Genomic DNA, 9,910 nt, shown 5'->3' with positions numbered 1-9,910 from the left:
TTAGCCTGTTGCATCTTGGGGAGCCTCTGTGTGAGGGCAACCATCTACGTGGTCCATTTTACTTCGTTGTATCATTGTTGTAGCTCATGTGCCTCTATCTCTAGGTTTTGTATGTTTGGGTCCTCCTGCAGGGTGGTGAGGACCTCGAACGATTGCTTGAACAACTTTGTGCAGTCTATCACTACACTGTTAACCGTTGCCATTGTTTTTGTGATCGCGGTGGCACGTTGTTCCTTAACCTCTGGTAGAGTTGAAGGTTGCACCTTCAACTGTAGTTTTTCTATCTAAAGGTTCAGCTCTAGTTGAACCCTGGCCATTTCTTCCTTTGCGTCACGTACCCTTGCTGCTAACTTTCAGACGTGCCCCTCCACCAGTTCCTTTTCTTGTATGTCCAACTCCGGGACCATTTGGCAGGATTCCTCCACCACCTACATGATCTGTCTATTCTATGCCACTACCTCGTTGCGCTGCAGGCTCAACTGCTCAATGTTGATTCGCTTCTCGCTCATTACCTGGAGCGCGTGACCCTCCCTGGCTCATAGTTTTGCAGTGACTCCATCCTACAAAATATAGAGCATCTCCTGAGGGAGCGCAACCATGTTTAATTTGATTCCCTTAAACCCACTGACCATAGGCTTGTCAGCCTCATTTTTTGTAATGAGTGCTCCATCTGGCAACACTATTGTGTTGGTCATTTGGGTGCACAACATTTCCTCAGCTGTAGAAGTGCCTATTGTGAGGCTGGTTGAAATTGTGCTAGCCTACAGAGTGCACACCTGCAACTCTTGTATCTACATCCAGAGAGCCCCCAACACCATCTGGTGTTGCTCCTTAAACTACTGGAGGGCCTCTGCGGTGACATCCCTCGTCGTCTCGCTAATATCATGTTGATCCCCCTCAATGAGGGTGATCAGGTCGAGCGAAGTCTTTGAAGCCTTCGACTTCTTTCACGACCCTACCTGCTCTCTTGGGCGCTGATGTTTTAGCTGGGTGGACGTTGTCTGTGGGTCTGCACCACCTTGTTCTGTGTTTGTTTCTAGCTCAGGTGAAGGTGATGTCTATCCTTCGCGGTCTTCTTTAGCTGTCTTCTACTGTTGTTCTACCAAATTTGTAGCGTCACGCATCACCTAGGCCTTAGCCGCTGCTTCTTCCTTCCTACGCTTTTCCGCCAACTACACTATCCATAGTTTCACCTCTTCCTTCTTCCGCTGCACAGCAGACTTCTTTGCTTCCACTGCGGAGCCAGTTGGAGCATGTCACTCTAGCAACCACGACTTAAGGACCGCGAAGATGACATTATCAGTCGCCAAATAGGGCAACTCGCACCATGTCTTCATGGGGTCCTTCCACGCCCTGATGTAGACATGGTGGAAATCTGCCTTGTACTCTGTGAAGCTCTGCAGATTGTTGTATATAGTGGATGATAGTCGCACGTTACGATTAATCCCCATTCTAATATTCATTTGCATGAGCACCCAAAAGATATTGCTCTCCTTTATCCTTTTCGCATCCATAGTTTCCCATAGTGAAGCGTACTTCCCTACCTCCGGAAGGTCCTACACGATTGTCAAGAATTGGCTATCTTCAGGAAATTCCCATGCCACCAGTACTATCGACAACAAGATCCATTCATAGTGAAAATTTTTTCCCTACTCTTGTGCCTCGTGATAGTTCTCAAGGAACTCACCACATAGATAGTTTTCCTAGTTGAACTTGACCCCTTCTGCACATTGCGCTGGTAGTGCAACCGCCGATGCGGGCACCTCATTTGCGTGGCACTTCTGCATAACCTTCCCTGCCAATATCTGCGCTGTGACTTTAACTGCAGGGTTGTTGATGCTGGAAATGGCATGCCCTCGCTTCTTCTTCTCCAGCTTAAATTTCTTCTTCATGGCCTCTGCGATAGCCAAATGATCACTCTTTCCTTAAAAAATGTTCGCTGGATCCTCCCCTTTACAATGGAGCCATGTAATCCTATGAATCAAATGGTCTATGATGGGAATGGGCTCCTCTAGCCACAAGCACCCATCATGCACCAAGCAGAGCAGCTGCTTGATGACAAAAAGGGTCACTGGGGCACGATGGAAATGCGGCACCCAAAGTAGGTTTAACAATCTTGCATTTTCTACACTTCTTAGCCATTTACATGACTCCAACTCTATGATTCTGGTTGATGTGTCTTTCTTATGGTGCATGAGTTGCGCGGTTGCGAGATGTGGGAACTTCTCGTGGTCCACAAGGTCCCAATCCTCAAATTTCAGCATAGGCACCTGTCCTAAGTGCATTCCTTCAAAAATAATGTCATCTGGGAGTAGCGGAGTCAGAGAGCTCTTGCTTTCATCTATATCTTTGGGCACCTTTTCTTTACCCTTCTGCAGAGGAACATATGAGGGCAGCCTGGTGAGAGGGTCCGCACCCTGGGTTTCAACCTCCATTTCTACATCCTCTTCCTCTACCAGGATTTCTTCAAATTATTCCTCCTCATTGGCCTCCAAATTAATAGCCTTCCCCTTTTCTTCCATGGTAAGATTAGTCCTTAATGGATTCTTAGGTAATACGCGCACCAGTACCATGGCTTGCTTGTCTTTCTTTGGTGTTGGTGTGCACAGTGATTTAGGGATTTCAGTGACTATCCCAGCACTCTCTAGGGCTTCTACTTTAGTAATCGCCTGCATGGCTTCCTCAGTGGTCATTGCTCCGATATCCATGGCTTCTTTAGGGGCTGCCATAATGCGATTCCACAATTCTCTCAAGGTCTCGAGCAATTTCTCTAGCAATGAATATGCTTTCAGAAGATCGAACAAGTCTCGGTTCATGAATGTCTAAGTGCGTAACAACTCAGTTCTCAAATTGCCAAGTGTTATTTGCTGGACACCCCTTTGTAATTTATAGCGCCTTTTGAATTAGAATTCGATCGTTCCCCCCACATTTGGTCCATTAATGCTCGATTGGCGGCATATTTTCAAGAATTTAGCCCATAAAGTTCGCCTTAAATGCCTTCCGCCCGCTCCATTTGGTCTCAAACCAAGAATCACATCATGAATAGTGACTGTAATGGTCACTTTCCAGCTGACCCAGGTGGTAGCGCAACTATCCTCATGTTGTCGCAGACCCTGTGACACTTCGCTACTGCATGGAGTCTTGACATCGCGTAATCCCCAGGCAGAGTAGTTTATAGTTCCACGCCTCCTTTCAGCTACCTGCAGCACCAAGGCTGTGCTTCCATCAGTTAGTTAGATGGCTTAGCCACCTGGGTATGGCTTCAGACGACTACCATTTACGTTTCCTGAGAAATGTTCTCCATTTAACTTTACCAACTACACCACACCTCCATCTCTGATCTCCTTAATAACATACAGTCCCAGCCAATGCATTCTAAGCTTTCCAGGGAATTTATCAAACTCATCATCATACAATAGCACCAAATCATTCACCTTAAAGTTGCGCAAGTTAATATGTTGGTCGTGCCATGCCTTTTCGTGCTTCTTTTAGACCTGCTGGTGAGATCCATCCAAAAATCATTCTTCTTCGAGCTCCTCCAACTGCGCTAGTCTCTCCTCCAGGGCTCCATGATTCATCATACCTATGAGCACTGCTATCCGCAGATTAGGCACGATGTATTCCATAGGAATTACCGCTTCTACTCCATATACAAGCCTAAAAGGTGTCTGTCCCGTCAGTTTCGTGCATGTCGTCCTATAAGCCCATAATATTGTAGGTACGTGCATGTCCCAATCGCTTCACTGTGCATTGCATATATTGGTCAGCGTAGTCTCCAGTACTTTGTTAAATGCTTCTATTGTCTCGTTAGCATGTGGGTGTTACCGTGTGCTCTTTTGATGATACACCTAAAATTCTTCCGTGAGCGCGCTGATCATTTCGTTCAGGAAGTGCGTACCGTGATCGCTCATCAAGATCTTCGGACATCCAAATCATGTCAATATGTGTTCAAACAGAAACTTCATGATAGTCTCGGTCATGCAATCCTTCACTAGTTGCGCTTATGCCCAACAAGTTAGGTACTCTGTCGCAGTGATAATATATCTCGTGCCTGTCTTTCCTTAAGGTTTGATAGGTCCTACAAAGTCTATTGCCCATTTTTTTAAAGGCTGCAACATCATTTGTGGGTTCAAAGGCCTTTTTTCCCTCCATGATGGCTTACCTGTCCTTTGATATACATCGCATGCGTTGCAATATGCTTTTGAATCCTGATGAAGGGTTGGCCACCACAACCCTTTGTGGAGAATATTCTGCGCAATTTCTCTTCCTGCATAATGTCTTCCCAACATTAAGAGCCATATGTGAGCTGCCCTCCCCCAAAACATGTTTATTGACCATGTATTTCAACGCGAAGTACATGTGCATTTGCGTAGGTTAGGATTCTTTTCCATATGCCTGCACCCACTTGGCCAGATGCACGCGCAAATCACCCCCTCCATTGTTCTTGTCTGTTAGTCGCACCCTAGGCTTCCCAAATCATGTGCGCATCCTTCTCCTACATTCGTACCAGTCGTCAAATCTTCCTTTGTGCGTACCCCACCATCTCGCTGGCGTAGCACGCAGTACCTAGTCCAAGGCCTCGAAGCATTGCTTTTCCAGCACCTCCCTTTCAAATGCATCCAAGAAAGTATCTACCTCACTTAAACCATCATAAGTAGGAAGATCTCTTACTTCTGTCACCATGCAACGTAGAAACCTTGTCATCATATTGCAATTTACTGTAGTTACCTCATGTAATCGATTATGCCAGTGCTCTATTTCTTCATCAGAATCCGAAGTACAGGAACTCTCGCCCTTCCATGAAATCTACCCATTCACAGTGGGATCCACCTAGTCCTGGTCTCGTATTGTTATCTTATAAATATAGTCCAAATCATCATCATTCATAGTCTTGCACCGTCTCTGTATAGCGCGATCCTTTAGTAGGGTCCAGGGGTACAACTACGCGCAGTGATTCCTTCTCAAAGATCATTTTTCACTTCTTCAAATTAATTACCCCATTCATATCAGTGGCCTAATCAATTCCTAAGAGTACGGGGTAGGGATTGCTATCATCAACAATCTATATCACTTCAAAGTCTGCCAGCGTGCTCCATCCCTCAATATCCATAGTTATTCCTGCAATCGCCCCATCCGTATTATTTTCTACTGGTTCGCCATCCTTAGCTGAATTAGAGACCATTGGAGCGTAGGTCTTCCCATTCGCTCCCATGTCTATTTCGGTAGAACATTCGTATCTGATCCCATATCTAGGATGACTTGATCCATTTCATATTCTTTGATCTGCGCAGTTGACCTCATTTCTTGTCTCGTCCTTATCTTATGCTTTCCAATCTTCTGGACTACGCGCGGTTCTCCTGGCGCAGTCCCAATGCATTTGTTAATGAGTTTCTGTAACCCTTTCACAACCTTACTGTTGCACAGTAACTTCATACAGGTTTCTAGGAACATTGTGAGCATAGATGGGTCCATCTTCGGCTCCGGTTTATCTTTGCTTCCTCAAGTGGAGGCATCAGTGAAGCTCTTCTTAGCTTCCATGAAGGTTTCCTGAGTGCGCTCCAAATCAAAGTCTGCTTCTTTTGCTGGAGCTTTGTGAACCCAAGTACTATCTTCTGGTTGTTTTCCTTTGTCATCTCCTGTCGTGATTTCATTTTAGAGCATAATGTTCACGTTTGGATCTTCCTTGCGTGGCTCAGACCTCATCATCTGTAGGTTTTGAGTCGGGGGAGGGGGTAGCGCTCCCTTGTCACGTATCCTAGCTATCGGCGTGGGACAATCTTCTGTCTCATGATCAAACAAGGTGCAATACAAACACCACGGGCACATTGGATTCGTGAAATGGTGAGCATAATGCCTTGGCCCTTCGTAATTGTAACAAATCAACTGTCTACGACCTCTTCCAGGTCCTCGTCCACCTTGGTCTTGTCTGCACCCCTAAAATCTGGTTTGCACCATTCCTGCATTTTGGTCAAGGGGCCGCGTTTTAGTCTGAACATTGTAGGTGGGGGTTCTATCCATCATCAACTCATAACTTCTACAAGTGTTCTCATCGTGTCCCACCGACCTATAAAATTTTCAAAACAACTGTTGCGAATTTTGCGTTTTCTTTTGTAATAAGTGACAATTGTCTGTGGCATGTTTTCTAGCTATTTGACAAATCACGCGCCACAAAGTAAGCACTGCGCTAGGTCCTGCTTGCACTTCCAGCCTTAAAGGCATCAGTTCTCCTCCTGTGAGATAGTTTGTGAAAACTGGGTAGTGGTCCTTGTCATGACCCTGACCCTTGCATTTCACGCACCATACCTCTTCGTGCACTTCTGGTCGAATCGTCCTGTCTTGTTTCAGACTCTGCATCTCAAGGAATAAATTCTTCAGCTGCACGTGGATCTGCTGAACTCATAGGTTAGGATCCTACATCGAGGTCTCATGTAGCCTCATCGCAATCTCCAAAGCCTTTAGCTATGATCTGATATTCACCCTATGAGTGACATCAGTTAAAGATTTATTAAACAAAGGTATTACAGACTCATGTGTTGGTGTGTGTGTTCTGTGTTATTTAAGCAATGGATCGATCAGATTGCCAATACACAGATGATTGAATGGAAAGACAACAGAGAAATATAGTAAGCAAACACAAAGACACAAGAATTTTTAATAAGGAGTTCACCCTATTCTCTAGGGCTACGTATCCAGTCCAGCTTTCAGTGGTGGCCTTGTTTTATTGTGCCTTTTAGCAGAGAATTACAATACAGGGACTCAATGTGAGTTCTCCTAAAGTAGGGTTTGCTTGGTAGGGTGGTTCTTGGATTCCCCAAGCCACTGGAGTACACATACTCTTCTTCTTCCTACCAGCTCTATGACCTTCTGGTCTATAGTGGCAAGAGCCCAATGTAGTGCTCAGCCCGGACAGATTCCTCTATGGGATGGCTTGAATCTCTCAAGCTCTCTGGTGCTCGATGCTGCCACTGGTTAGCTTGGCTCTCTGTCTCTTCCTGCTTATGCTTTACTTTCTTCGTTCTCTGTTTATTCTGTCCTCCTCTCGGGATTCTGGTCTTTTTTCGTCTCTCCGACTTCACTGTGTATTCTGTCTCTGTTCACGGCTTTTAGCCATTCTGTTCCAAGCCTGTTCAGTTCCTCTTCTGCCTCTATCGATTCACCTTCTACAACTGCACTTGGAATTCCCTGTTCGACGTCAGCATGAACACTTAGGGAGTGGCCATGTGTCTTCCTCCAAATGGTGCCAGCCTGATCCGTCAGTCTATTTCTTCAATTACACCATGGATGAAGTCTTTCCTCCACCATGGTGGTCAAATGGATTCAAAATCTTTACAAATCGTGGTGTATTCCTTCGTCGATTCTGCCTCCTCCATTAGGTGCGATCTCAACCGTCCGATTTGGGGCCTCCAGGTCCAACGCCATACACATGTCCCACGTGGTTGACTTGTTTGACCAATAACGCACGATCAACAATGGTTTTCTATCACCTCCACTTGCCACGCGTTGATCATTGAGTGGGATCCCTCTGCTTCCATCCAAAACCGCTTACCATTTGGGGGCACCCTGATCAATACCGCCGGTTTCCAGAGCGCGGGTACGGCCTTTGTACGTTTAGCACTTTTGCCTTTTCTGCCTGTGGTTCTCCAGTTCACCATGCGCCTGTGTGCTTGGGCTTCCCCCACTTTGGCCCTATTTGCCCAGCATCACGCATCAAAATCCACCTCCTTTTCCTGATCCTGGGCTCCCAGGGGCTACTTTGACCTCCTGCGCAGTCTCCATGGGCCTCGGTCAGCGCGCTTTGACCAAGGTCCTCGTCATTCCACGCTGGCTGCCATTGCCACTAGTTCAGGGGTGTTTTTTATCATGGTTTTGAATTCTTAGAGATTTTTCCCAACCTGATACTGTCATGGTTCTTTGATCAGTCTTTTATGGATCCAATTTGGATCACGGCCTTCCCACTAAAAAAGCTTTTGGACCAACAAAAGTTGGTTTCTTTTCAAGCATCGACTAAGTGAGGGTATTTCTTTCTCACTTGTCCAATCTCAATCCACTTTGCACTGCTTGGCTTCGAACCTTTGAGTCCAATTTTGAGGTACTCAACATCTCTTATGTGCGTCGTCCTTACCTTCTTGTCCAAGATTGTGTCTTCCTGCAATTCATTAAGATATTCAGGTAGCAAGTCATTAATAGAAGGCAATTGACTTTGCTCTTCAGGATCCTCAATCATTGAAGGTCCAAACAATCTCAAGCAATCTGCATTTATGACTGAGTAGATGTGCATGTAAGCTAGTATATCAAGGCGAAAAGCATTTTCACCAATCTTCTCAAGTATCCTAAAAGGTCCATACCTAATAGGCTTTAGCTTTTTACGTTCTCCTTGCATCCTGTCCTTGCTGATATATAGCCAGACCTGGTCTCCAACTTGAAAACTATGCTCCATTCGATGCTTGTCATGCCTAGCCTTGTATTTGGCTTGGCCCTTTTCCAGCTATTCCTGTACTGCCTGGTGGATCTCCTGGATCTGTTCAAAGAACCTAGTTGCCTTATCCACATCATTATGTCCATCAACCATCGTATCTTTACCAAAGACAAAATCCAAAGGTGACCTTGGTATGAAACCAAAACAGGTCTCAAAAGGAGATCTCTGTGTAGAAGAGTGTTTGGCTCTATTGTAAGCATGCTGCACATAACACAAATGTTCATCCCAAAGCTTAGTATGTTTGCCGCAATATCCTCTCAGTAAATGGATCACTGTCCTATTAACTACCTTTATCTGGCCATTGGTTTGTGGATGGAGAGCTGTGCTTTTCTTCAGTTGGGTGTCCATTAGTTCCCACAGACTTGACCAAAACTTCCCCACAAATCGGGTGTCTCGATTAGATACAATAGAAGTGGGTAATCCAAAATGAACCCATACATGTTCAAAGAATAATTTTGCAGTTTGTTCAGCTGTAATCTGTTTATTACAAGGTATCAAAATACACATTTTGGTGACCCTATCCACAACCACATATAGATAATCATGACCTTTCCTAGATCTTGGCAGTCCTCCAACAAAATCCATGGAAACACTTTCCCAAGGGTGAGAAGGAACTGGTAAAGGAGTGCACAAGCCTAGTTTTCTATTGCTGGGCTTGCTTTTAACACACATAGTACATCCTCTTACATATCTAGAAACTGTCTCATTCATTTTCGGCCAATAACAAAATCTTTGCAGCTATGCAACTGTTTTACTTACCCAAAAGTGACCTGATATCAAAGAAGTGTGTGCCTCTCTAATTATCTTTACTCTCTATGTTTGTGGAATGCAGAGTTTCCCACAATGGTATAAGAGTCGGTCTTTCACATGATAGTCAAATTCTTCTACCTTTTTTCCTTGACTCAAAGTTGCATATACATCTTTAAAGTCCATATCTTGAGCATATTGTTCTATGTAACTTTCATGTAGCACAGAATTATGCTTAAGTGTGGAGGATGCATTTACAATGGGTCTAGATAACATGTCTGCAACCTTGTTGTGTATGTCCTTTTTATATCTGATGACTAGATGAAACTATTGTAGAAAACCCATCCATCTGTAATGCCTTGATTGTTGCAACTTAGTTTGGGAGTGTAGATATTGAAGTGGCTGATGACCAGTATGTATTACTATCTCTTTGCCCATTAAGTAATGTTTCCACTTTTTCACACTCTGAACTAATGCGTACAATTCTTTATCATATGTAGGATAGTTAACTACTGCAGGATTAAAAGTCTCTGAATGATAACATATGGGTTTACCGTGCTGTGTCAACACTGCTCCCATGGCATAGTCACTGGCATCTGTTTGGATTTCAAATGGTCTATGTAGATCAGGTAGTGCCAGTACAGGTGCTATGTTGATCTTTTCTTTCAAGGTGTTGAAGGATTTTTC

This window comes from Pinus tabuliformis, chromosome 1_1 (assembly GCF_031772625.1).
Source record: "Pinus tabuliformis cultivar Carrire ecotype Pingquan chromosome 1_1, CPIR1, whole genome shotgun sequence".
Lineage (NCBI taxonomy): Eukaryota > Viridiplantae > Streptophyta > Pinopsida > Pinales > Pinaceae > Pinus > Pinus tabuliformis.
Note: the sequence above shows the minus strand (reverse complement) of the source record.